Raw genomic sequence first — 13111 nt, 5'->3', positions numbered from 1 at the left:
GAGAGACTGTCGGGACAGAGAGAGAACTAATAAAGAAGCTTGCCACCCATCACGTTTGCGGGTCGTTCTTGCCGGTGAGAGCGACAAGTGGTGCCGAAACCCGGGACTTCGCCCGCGTCGCAAAGAGGTGATCGAGGTAGAGCAACGATAAGGTAAGGAGTGCACCAATAACTGTCTATTGACAGGGAGGTTCCCTGAAGACGATCGGAGGTAAGGTTGCTTATAAGGCTCTTCAGGGACGATAGAGAGAAAGTTTTCCCAGGATGGGAAACGAGATTGCTAGGTGCAGGATGGAGGGCCCTCTAAAGGATATCCTCAAGGCAAATGGCACCCCCTTAAAGACAAAAACAGCCCGCTCTTTCTTGAGAGAAGTAGGAGAAGTTGCCCCCTGGTTTATAGAGGAGGGGCTCCTGAATGTGCCACAGTGGGAGCACCTGGGGGAGGACTTGAAACGATGCCCATTTGTAACCTCGGGAACCCTTGCCGTGTGGTCCTTGGTGAGAGAGTGTGTTTACAATCTACTCGAGAGCCCTTGAAGCAAGCAGTGCAACAGGGAGGGGAGGTTCTGGAGCAGGTAAAGGAGGAGTCTCATAAAGGGTCTTCCCAAGACTCCGACTCTGAAAGTGAAAGTTCGGAAGGACTCTCAGATAGCGAGTTGCAGGAAATAGGGGAGAGAGAGGCAGATAAGAAGGAGAAATCTCCCAGTCTCCAGGCATTACAGGATTTGGAAGCCATAAGACAGCAATTCGAGAGTAAGGAGGTAGAGTTGCAGAAGGCATTAGAGGAATTAAGAATGCAAGGAGAAGTAATGACGCAGCTGAAAGCAGAAGCGGAAGCTGCAGCTGTGGCGCAGATTGGGCCAACCTGGCCAGAGCGGTTTTAAGATCATGTAGGCTCTCGATTTGAAACAAATGTTACTTGCAATTGCACCTCAGCTAAGCACATAAGTTACTCATCAATGCCCGTCTGTGTTAGAGCTCCCTTTCTCTTCATAGTTTTTAATGCTTCTTCTATTAACAAGTCATCTAGTCTCTCTTGTGAGTCCCAGAATTGTCTGCTATCAGAATGTTGGAATGCCACGGTGGGAGACTCGGCAGTAATAGCCAGATACCGACGTATATCCCGATGCCAGCCAGTACAGGTGAACCCCGACAACCTGCCGGTGCTGCTTCGACATAAACGAGACTTTGGAATAACAGCAGCCATTATTGCAGCTATTGCAGCATCCGTCGCCGCTGCTACTGCTGCTGCAGTGGCGTTGACAACCTCGATACAGACTGCAGCAACACTCAACAATGTCACCGGGAGAGTAGCTGAAGCCCTTGCAACACAAAATCAGATTAATGGACTGTTGGGTGTATACAAAACCTGCCTGGACTCTGTGTCACCCCGGTAGCTTATAATAATTTGTTTCATGCCGCAAATTTATCCAAACAACTGAGTCGCATGCTCAATGGTTCCTGGAGCGTTGAATTCCAGAACCTGACCAAACAGTTGCGAGCCCAAATTGTTATAAACGCCACTAAGGTACCCATTGGCACTGTCCATGATTGGGTTGTCATGCTACAACAATCACTCTCGCTCCTCAAAAACTGGGCAGGCATAGGAGTCCTCGTTATATTAATGATTCTGGCTCAAGTGCTCCTACTAAGATGCATCTGTAGAGTTGCGCGACGGCAGCAACGGCAGCAACAAGTTTTGGTTCAAGCTATGATGGCTCTAGAGGCTGGTACCTCCCCCCAGATATGGCTTATATGCTGGATCGGTAGTCAAAGATGGGTAAGACCGACCCCACCCTATAGCAACCTAAGACAGGGACCCCTCGGCCAGGAGGGACACCCGATGACGGGTAAGCGTAGGGAGTGAGGGCGGCAACCTAAGACAGGCACGATCCCCACCATCATATATAAATAAAAAGGGGGAGCTGTGGAGAGCCATGAAATAGATGCAAGGAGTCACGTATACGGAGGTGCCCGGGGATTGAGGAAGCGAGACTGATTGGCTGGCTGCAAGCATGGGTGAGCCCGTGCTCGCAGCGTGATCAGGGAGAGGGGCGTGGACTAGATCGGTGATTGGCCGAGGTAAAGGATATAAAGCGGAGAGACTGTCGGGACAGAGAGAGAACTAATAAAGAAGCTTGCCACCCATCACATTTGCGGGTCGTTCTTGCCGGCGAGAGCGACAACTTAGGGTCTCTTTGGTTTCTTCAATGCTTTTCTCAAGCCCAGCTCAATCCTTATGATTGTTGTTTTAGATTCTAGTTTAGACATATTGCTTACATCTATTTTAACTTCCTGGTCATGACCTCTTCTTGTCCTTTCTTTTGGGGTGAATTCTTTCATCTTGACACTTTGTCTAGGTCTTTGTCTTTTGTGTATCAGGAAAGCCTATGCCTGGTCCTATTTCCACTAGAGCTAAAGCTTTGTATCACTCTATGATCAATGGACTTCATAGTTGGGGGTGGGGGGTGTTGTGCTGGTCTTATATGGGAGGGCCCTTCTGCTGCTCTGATTCTCAATCACATATGCCCTACTAAAAAATCCACCTATGGAGTGCAAGGACCAGAACTTGGTGTAAGTGGTTTGAGCCTCTAATGTGCACACTGTGTTGTTTACCAAAGTCTATCCATGCTGATGGGAGGCGTGAAAAATCATGATGGCCTGCTTTCTTCCTGGACAGGGGAGTTTGTGCCTGCTGCTGTTCAGGAAGCTCATAGAAGAGCTTGTGTCCCAGCCTCTGTCAAATCCCTGTCTTCAGCCTGCATCCATGCTGTCTGCCCACCCAGGAATGGTATAGTGCTCTTGTGTTTTATCTCAGGCATGCATCTGGGTTCCACAACTCCAAATTTTAGGAAGATGTTACAGTGCAGACCCATGCTGATCCTCTGGGGCCCATACCAGTTTGTACCAGAAAAACAACTGTTTGAATGTGCAGGGACTTTGAGTTTATTGTAAAGCACTAGAAAAAACTGGCTTCCAGGTTAGCTGCCCCCAACAGGCATCTCTGCTCATCTGCTAATTAATGGGACAGCTGAATGGTGTCCACTGGCTCTTTTGTCTCCTGAGAGGCAGTGCTACCTCTCCTAAATGCACTGTAAGAAGGGGAAATGTCTCTCCTGTTAAGACCCAGAGCACACTGTCCACTCCTTCTCCATGGGAGCACTGCTATGCTCACCAGACTTGACCCTGGCAATGGTGCAGACTTCTAAAACTACAGATTTTTATCTCCTCTGCTTGTAAAAATCTGCAATAATCAGCCTCTCCTTTTTTCCCAGCTGATGGCTTTGGGAAAGTGTGTTTCTTGTGCAGTCCCCTGCATACAGCTTTATAGTCCTCTCTCTCTCTCACTTTCTCTTTCTCTCTTCTGTCTCCATGACCAGGGCTTCCTGCCCTATTTTATCCCCTAAATCACATCACCACACCTCCTACTTTCCACAGTGTGGCCTCTTTTCTCCCTCTTAGTTATGCAATTTGATCTCTCCGTCCTTAGATCAATTTCCTGGGTGTTCGGAATGATTTGGTAATTACCTAGCTGTGTTCAAAGGACAAAGCAAGCATAAGGTCCTCCTGCTACTCTGCCATCTTAACTCCTTCTCTTGATTCAATATCCTGTAAACCAACTGTGATATATTCTAAATCCTCTTGTAACTATGAATATTTTGTCTTTATGAATTAAAACAAATTTGAATGAAATGGGAACTAATTGGTATCTTAAATGTTTATCTTCTGAGTTGTGTAGATAATATACTGCAGTGTATATATATGTGTGTATACACACAAATATACATATGTATTTACAAATGTTATATGTGTATATATACATACATATATTAAGTCATATATATAGAATATTAGAATTTTATGTCTATAAAGTAGAGTTTATAGAGTTTTAAAGTTTCTATTTTAAAATGTAAAATGTATTTATATTTTATAATATATATAATATGATATATATTATATATAATACAATAAATTGGGATTCAGAGTCTTAAAATATATATATATATATATATATATAATTGCTAATAACATTTATATTTATATTCAAAATCATTGAGGATTTTTTGGCATCAGCTTCTTGTTAAAAATTGCCTCTGCATGGAAAATTTGGTGTTCAGACTAGGGATTTTTACAGAATAAAGTTGTTGATGATGACCTCGCTGCCACTGCCAATGATGATGACCATGATGATGACTAGCTTTATCTTTTTTTTTTGCTTCAGTGTGTTTTCCAGAAATGGCAATTATCACTAACTTGGAACTTTGTCTTTTGATATTCATTTCTATTATTTTATCATTATTTTATTTCTACTCCCTCTGATACCAGGAAAGCTTATGTTTGTCTATATTATTGCTGATTTGATTTTACACTAAAACCTCCTCTTCAATAAAGATTTAAAATGTTAATAATACTAAAAATTATAATTCTTCTTTATATGATGAAAATTACCATCATCTTAGTCTTCTATTTTCTTATACCCTTTTAATTTTTTAAAAAAAATTTTTTTGCCATAGTAAGCTCAGAGATATTTTTGTAAATGTATACCTCACTGATATATGCATAAAAAGAGCTTGTGCATGAACCTACTTTCCTTAGTTAGCCAAGAAAATAGTCAAGTAGGTATATGTAATAAAATAATAAAAACTGTATTTCTCAGTCACCAGAATATTGTGTAGGAACTCAGTAGTTTAGACAAGCTAAAGAGATTTCTCTTCATCTTCTGTTTGTTCTCGATAAGTAAAATTTTAACTCTCAGTCACATCCATATGCTCTTATGAGGCAATCCAGATTTCATAGCCAGGACTAGACATATTTCCTGCAGGCATCTCTGTGTGTATATTGAATGATCAGTTGTAACCTCTAATCAGACTGACCAGTGACTATTTATTATTGGATATATGTGAGTGACAGCTTTATATTTCTAGAAATATTTAGAAGCATATGAAAAATATTTTGCAAGAAATTACCAAAATATGTGCCAATTACCCCAAATGCATTATTTTATGATACCTGTGGGGGTTTTTCCTGTAATTTTGAAGATGGTTGCTTGACATATGAGAATAGGTTATCTATAATCTTCTCCCTGACTTATATGATTGATATATTGAATTCTTATTGTAGCTTTTACCCTTTGCATTAAATAAAGTGAATTTTGACTTTTAAAGTGACAAGTGGCTGGTAGTTTTACCTTTTTAGTTTTAGAAATCTATAAAAAGATTCTTTTGTGTTACAAAAAGAAGAAATTTGACATATGCTTAGTCTAGGACTAAATCTCTTAGCAAAGAGTGAGGATTTAGTAGAAGAAGTCAATGCTTTTGAAATATGGAAATTATTTTTTTTTCTTTTTTAAAGACTTTTTTTATTTATTTAACAGGAAGAGAGGCAGCGAGAAAGGAAAAACAAGCAGGGGGAGTGTGAGAGGGAGAAGCAGGTTTCCACTGAGCAGGGAGACAGATGCGAAGTTTGCTTAATGACTGAACCACCCAGTCTTCCCTGAAATATGGGACTTCTAAGGTTACAGAATGATCTGTTACATCCTGATAAAATTAGAAATATTAATATAATTTTCTCTGTTATATGCTTTCTCTCTTCTATAGTCCTTAGTCTTTAATATATTCCATTTCTTCTTTTTATCCACTCTCAGCCTTACTTTTTCATAAGCCCAGTGCTGCGATTTTATATATTCATTCTCTTTCATACTTCTCTTATCTTGAAGAAAGAACAATGTATAATCAGGGATTCTTAACAGAAAAAAATACTTGGCTATCCATTATTGTGCTAACAGATTAGTGTGCTAATAGAATATCATCCTCAGATACACTTCTGAAAGACAAATTCAAACACCTAGCTGAGAGTCCCCTTCTCAGTGCATAGTAACATGCAGCCAATACTGGTATAATTGAAATGCAGGTTTGTTTACTACTCTGACATATATCTCTGCCATGCTGAGTAATGGGGTATTGATAAAACTATAACCCCTAGAATGTATTCCTTTCAGGATATTCATCTTTTTGTTTTCTGCCCAGGGTATTGTTTGGGACTACAATTTCCAGGTTATAATAATTCTAGTTCCTTATCACATACTTAAACTACGTAAATATCACTTTATACTCTTCTGCGAGGTATCTTTAGAAGAGTGTAGGATGAGAGACATTTGAGATTATGAGGATATGTTTTTTAATAATTATTTTAGTGAATGGCTGAGAGGTTGTATGAGAAAATTTTTTATGCTAATGTAAGCAGTAATTCTTCATGCTTTCCTTGTTAAATTCATGATACTGTGTGTATAACACACAAAACTTTAAAGAGAGGTTTACCAATCTAGATAATTCTAATTGATGTAGAAAACATGAGCGATTTAAAATAATGTTTTTTAATATTAGAAATTTTCTTAACAATTATTTACTTGAATGACAAATAAATTCCATGTCCAGCCAGCAGTGTGAAAATATACAACTCTATAAAATATCTTATTGTTTTTAAAAAAAGATTTTGAGTACTAATATGAAGAAATCAAAAGTTCTAAGAGAGGAATAACTGTAAATGTTAACACAGGGTAAGAAGGTTAATGATTAATGATAAAAAAAAAGGTGAAGAATTGGGAGCAAACAAGAAAATCTTAGAAAATTAAAGCAAAGAAGCAGCAGTTGTCTTTTCTATATAATCTTGGAGCATCCTGCCATGTGTATATATAAAGGGAAAATTTAAGTTGTATCAATGCCAAGTTATTCCCTATTTGAACTGTTCTACTACCTATTTTTTAGAATGACACCCAACCATATATTTATCTTTAAAAGCTTTTTTTCCCCTTTTAGTCCCATTTAGACATATAGCTATTTAGCCACCTATTTAATTTTATTTGGTTTTCACTTTTGTCTTTAATTTGAAATTTTATATATATTTTATTTGTGTGTAGAAAATACTTTAAAAATCACTAATATGTAAAATACTAATTCAGATAATATAATAAATTCTATACATTACAGAGTTTTTGAATTTATAGATAATTGGTGATAGTACTTTTTTCAATTCTAAATATTATTGCTGAATTAATAGTTTTTCTGGTCATATAAAAGAATGGCTTGAATAAAGCTACAATGTATGATATAAAATGATCTCACACTATATAAAAATATCAAGTATATTATGTGTGATTTTTAAAAAGATTTTATTTATTTATTTGACAGAGAGAGAGAGAGATCACAAATAAAGAGGCAGGCAGAGGGAGAAGGGGAGGTAGGTTTCCTGCTGAGCAGAGAGCCAGATGTAGGCTTGATCCAAAGATCTTGAGATCCTGACCTGAGCTGAAAGCAGAGGCTTAACCCATTGAGCCACCCAGCCACCCCTTATTATGTGAAATTTTTATTGATATGTTGAGACAAGAGGAAAGAAAAGTAATGAAGATTTTCATTAGGAGTTTTGTTTCTCAGACAAAACTCATTCCTCTTTCTGTCGTGGAACAGAAATATAAAATATTTATGTATACATTTAGGTGTCTTCCCAAGTATTCTTAATAAAAATGAGAAAAGAAGATTAAAAACATTCATAGTATTAATATTCTACTCAAAATTTAATTGACAAAATTAACTTCTATTTATATGCTTTTAATTTTAATAATTATGAAAAACATGTGAAATGATATTATTTTGAGTTCCTTATCCTAATGTCAATTTTCTGTGCAGTGGTGGTGTATAATCAGTCAACAATATTTTGGAAAGTTATAAAAGGGATATCAGTTCTTTCCCAGTTGTATGGGTTTTCTCCTCCCTCACCCCGCCATTGGAGGGTTCAGATGGTATATTCTCCAATATTAGTGGAAAGACCTCCTGGAGAAGAGAGATTTAAATTTGTGTTGGTTATTATTGCTCTGCTTTCTTAAATAAAAGCTTGCTGTGATTCTTTGATGAAGTAAGATTTCTATTTAGCCAAAGGAAAAGGAAAAAAAAAAGTTTGGAGTCAGGGTGAGAAGAAGATTAAAACTGGAAGCTTCAAGGTCATTTCCTCCCGTGTACTTGTGGAAAGATTGACTGGTCCAGCATATTGTGTGTGCTTACTGATTATTATTTCATCTGGAGCTTATTTTCAGTTGATTTGTTCGAACTTTTTCTTCACTTTTCTTTTAAATTGTCTATGTTAGCTGTTGTCTTTCACATTTGCTTGTTGAAGTTTTCTGCTTGTTTATTTTTTATAGCATCTTGAGATGTTTCTTATGTCCTGGATTTTCCTGCTTTTGGATTTACCTGGACTCTTAACATAGTGAGTTTTCTGGGAAGACTTACTTGTGCTTGTCTTTACTGAAGCGCATACATTTTTTCTGCGTTTCTAGGGAGCAATTGTAACACTTCAGTATTTGCTGAGCATCGTAAGTAAGGCATTCCTCTTTACTCTTTTTACAACATTTAAGATGACAGCTAGTAAGGAATATGACATAAAGTATTCTTATTTTAGAATTATGTTAGTTAAAATAACCTGTTACAAGTCAATGGGTACTCAGAATTCCTATATATATCGTGCTTCTATTTCCAAACAGTTGTTACAGGCATTATTTTATTTCCTCATCATAATAACCATGTTAAGATGGTGGAGTTAGAAATGATCACATTATGCTTAAAAGACAGGGAAACTCAGTCAGAAAACAATAGAAATGTTTTCTGAGACTAGCTGAGCAACTTAATGACAAGGATTTGATAACAATACACATCTCTGCTTCCTAAAAGCTCTGATGTGGTTGCAGATGCTCTTAGAGACTCAGTAGAAATAACCAATTAAAGAATACTAAGTTTAAAAAATGTTCTAAAAGTATATATGATTTTAATCCCATTTAGAAGGTAGTTGAGAGTTGCTCTTTTTGAAAGAAAATTCCTCCTTAAGCTTTGCGCATGACAGTATCATAGCCAATGAGGTTTATCCGAGGTGCGATTATTGCTAATTGAAAGAAAATTCCTCTTTAAAGAAAACATTGACTAGAAATAGTAGAAATCACTTAAGAAGTATATACTTTTTGTACCAAAGTTTTCCAGCTATTTGTGTAAAATGACCAAACATTAAATGGATCACTAAATGTAATTACTGATGAATGAATAGATAGCTAAGTCTAGTGAAAGTTTTTAATTAAGTATTTAATATACATTTGCTGAAAACTCAACAAACCTATACAATATATTTGTCATGGTATTAATGTCTTTAAAATTCATTTTATCTATTAAGTTTATTCTCCCCACCCCCATGGATTGTTTATTTCTCAGTTAAGTAACTTTTTTTGGAGCATTGTTGACACACAATTTTATATTATCTTCAGGTGTGCAACCTAGTGATTCAACATCTCTATCCATTATGTGATGCTAACCACAAGTATAGCTATCCCCTGTCACCAGACAATGTTATTACGATACTATTGACTATACTCCCTGTGCTTTCCTGTTATTCCCATGACTATTCTTTCCATAATTGGAAGCCTGTATTTCCCACTCTCTTCACTGTTTTTTTCCCATCCCCTACCTCTCCCATCTGGCAACCATAACTTTGATTAATCTTATTTAAATAAATTAATAGGAATTTGGACAAGGCATATTAACAGACAGCTAGCAATGTTTAAATTTCCCATTTGGTTCTATTATATGGAATCTTTTTCTCTGTTGGGGTTTCCTATCTTTTCATCCATTATGCATGCTTTCCTTACCTTTTTACCTTTCTGAATTCTAATAGTTGCTTTGTACTCATTTTCTGATCATTTCAATATCTATGTCATCTTGGGAACAACCTTTGCCATTTCCCTAGAGCACATTTCACTGTTTGCTTTATACGTGTTTATGTGTATGTGTGTTGCATAATTTTGGTCTGAAGACTGAATATCATTGATTTGTATGTTAGACACTTGATCCTGATACAGTCCTCTGAAAAATTATTTTCTTAGTATCTTCAAGTAGTATTTTTTAATGCCATATAACATTATATTACCTTAAGGTACACAGCATAATGATTTGTATATATTGAGAAATGATCTCCACAATAAGTTTAGTTAACACCCATTACCGTACATTGTTACAATTTTTTTCCTTGTGATGAGAACTTCTAAGATTTACTTCCTTAGCTATTTTCACACATGCAATACAGTATTATTAACTAAATTATTAACTATAACTATTAGACAGTCTTTATGTTGTACCTTGCATCCCATGATCTGTTTATTTGATAACTGGAAGTTTATACCTATTGACTTTCTTCACCAACATTGCCCACCCCATCCCCCTTACCTTGACAACCATCAATCTCCTCTCTGTACCTGGGAGGTCATTATTTTGTTTTGTTTTGTTTGTTGCTGGGGTATTCATTTTAGACTCCATCCATGAGATTCTACAGTATTTGTCTTTCTTTGTCTGACTGATTTTTCCTAGCATAATGCCCTCAAGGTCTGTTCCTGTTGTTGCACATGGTAAAATTTTATTCTTCTTTATGGCTGAATAAATAAATAAATAAATGGCTGCATTTAGCTAGTTATTTAGCTAGCTAAATGCATGAATGAATAAAGAAAATGTGGTGTATACACATACCATTGATCCATCAATGGATACTATACAGAAATTGTTTCCATATTTTGGGCTATTGTAGACAATGCCAATTATGTAAACAACAATGTAAAATTTTTGTTAGTTTGTTTTACAGAGTAGTTAACTTGGTTGGAATAAAATTACATACCTGTGTCTTCATGGTAGTTGGCAGGTCAAATGTCAGTTACCGTTATTGTTTTGCTTTTGTATTCCTTAGCTGCAAGTTGTTTTGAACTGGACCCACTCATAGAGTTAGGATTCAGCTGGAAACTTTGTCTTGATTAGAATTTGATGTTCTTTTTTTCTAATTTAAAGATTTTATTTATTTATTTGACAGACAGAAATCACAAGTAGCCAGAGAGGCAGGCAGAAAGAGAGTGGGAAGCAGGCTCCCTGCTGAGCAGAGAGCCCGATGCGGGGCTCGATTCCAGGACCCTGAGATCATGACCTGAGCTGAAGGCAGAGGCTTAAACCTACTGAGCCACCCAGGCGCCCCAGAATTTGATGCTTATATGTCTCCCTACTTTCCAGCATCCTACCTCATTTTTCAATAGTTACACTTCCCCATTCTCTGTTTTCTATTTCTTCAGACTAGAAACACTACAGTTTTCTATTAGAAATCTAGTCACTGCATGACATCCTGTGACCATAGATTTCCCTCAGCTAAAGCCATAAAAATGGGAAACTTCCTCTAGGCTGGTCCCTTCTTTTAGTTCTCTGCTTGCTAACAAAATAAACGCCTGTGGTTTTGTTTGTTTGTTGGTTTGTTTGTTTTCTTTCTTTCTTTCTTTTTTTTTTTTTTTTTTTTTTTTTTTTTTTTTTTTTTTTTTTTTTTTTTTACCTTGCATGCTCTTCAAGTATTCTTCCACCCCCAGAGCTTATCTTTCTCATTAGTGGGGAGCTCAGCCTGTTAGCTTATGCAGCCATAGTAGAAGTAAAATTATTTACATTTTAATTTTGTATTTTCATTACCAAACAAATACACTTCCCTTCTTTTAGACTGAAGGCTATATATTTGAAACTATGATTATTATCTATGGTTCAATAGAATATCATTGGTTAACCCACTTTCCAAACTAAATCCAGTAATTATTTGTAAATGTTAAATCTGTGGTAAAGTTATTATTCATAAGGAATCCTGTTTTGTTTTTGCTTTTGTTTTTGTTTTAAGTTTTAAAGATAGATTTATTTAGTTAGTTATTTGAAAGGAGAGCATGAGTGAGAAAACAAGTAAGGAGAACAGGAGAGGGAGAAGCAGTTTCCCTACTGAGCAGGGAACCCAACATGGGACTCAATCCCAGGACCCTAGGATCATGTGAGCTAAAGGCAGACACTTAAACAACTGAGACACTCGTGAATCCCTAAAAGTCTTTTTGATTAAAGCTTTTTAGTAGAAATCAAATATATGTCTTAGATAGAGGAAACACATTTAGAGATCTTTAAAAAAATAACATGATAAAAATAAGAGGCAAAAATTGCAGTGATATATTGGCCATAGTGATTACTGCCCTTTTCTTGGTAACTATTTCAATTTTCATTGGAGATCTATCCTTTTTTCATATAGCCTATGTGGTTTAGGAGAATGAAATTCTTCCTATGATCTAGGTCTAAGCTAGTCATCCTGATGTAATTTCACCAGGAATACTTATTAAATCTGTAAAGGGTACATGACCTAACTCAATCTGATAGAATTGTAAGAGATATATGCTGGAAAACTAGGGTTATATGATTACTACTTTCCTGGTCAAATGGTGTGCATCCAGACGTACAGTGGGTATTGCTACAGCTGTTTGTTCACTATCAGAAACTATAACCATAGGATGAATCAGGGAACCCATATGGCAGAGTAGAAGGGAGAAAGAAGCTGGATTCTCAGAGGTCTTATTGAACTCTTGACTCAAATATACATGGCACATTAGCATGTCCCCCCAGACCATTCTTTGTATATCGGGTACTATGTCTCTTTTATTGTTTCATACAATTTTGGGTTTTTTTGTTGCTGTTGTAAATCACAATGTAATGTATTTTCATGGACACAAGCTTTCTTAAAAGATGAAGACAGTAATACTATCCTCTGTTATACTATATTTCTGTGTACTCACATGTTTTTCTGAAATATACAACAATTACCTTGATCATAAAAAGAAAAAATATTTTATATTTGCTTATGTATTTGTTTCTCTCCCCTAACATAATTTTCATTTTTTATTTCTGTATTACCCCAGCTAATTACATTCCCTAGTACATAGAGAGCGCCAATAAATATTCATCAAATGAACACATAAATTGAGAAAGGACAAGAATCAGAGAAAACAGCAATTAGAATGTATGTTTTCTAGATGTGGTAAACTGAATTCTTGTTCACAAAGAGTCAGTTCCCCCTTTGTGGGAGGATTACACACCAATGCCCCTTGAACTCACTCTTAGCTATGTGACTTGCTTTGGCCCACAAAGCATGTGAAGCATCATCTCTCAGTTCTAGGCAGAACTTTTCAGAGCCCAAGTTTGCTTTGTTGTGATGGTTTTTCCTGACCTCTGTGATCATGATCACATGTGCAGATGGGG

At 36.5% G+C, this 13111-nt stretch overlaps 1 pseudogene; it reads left to right on the top strand.

The window, feature by feature from the left end:
• Positions 1 to 8868: 8868 nt before the first annotated feature.
• LOC123391123 lies at positions 8869 to 8992 on the top strand (annotated as a pseudogene).
• The last annotated feature ends 4119 nt before the right edge of the window (positions 8993 to 13111 follow it).

The sequence above is a fragment of the Mustela putorius genome, unplaced genomic scaffold, assembly GCF_011764305.1.
Source record: "Mustela putorius furo isolate JIRA1106 unplaced genomic scaffold, ASM1176430v1.1 tig00000179_pilon_pilon_pilon, whole genome shotgun sequence".
NCBI classification, from domain to species: domain Eukaryota; kingdom Metazoa; phylum Chordata; class Mammalia; order Carnivora; family Mustelidae; genus Mustela; species Mustela putorius.
The sequence above is the reverse complement of the archived record's forward strand: the minus strand, read 5'-3'. Positions and strand labels throughout refer to the sequence as shown.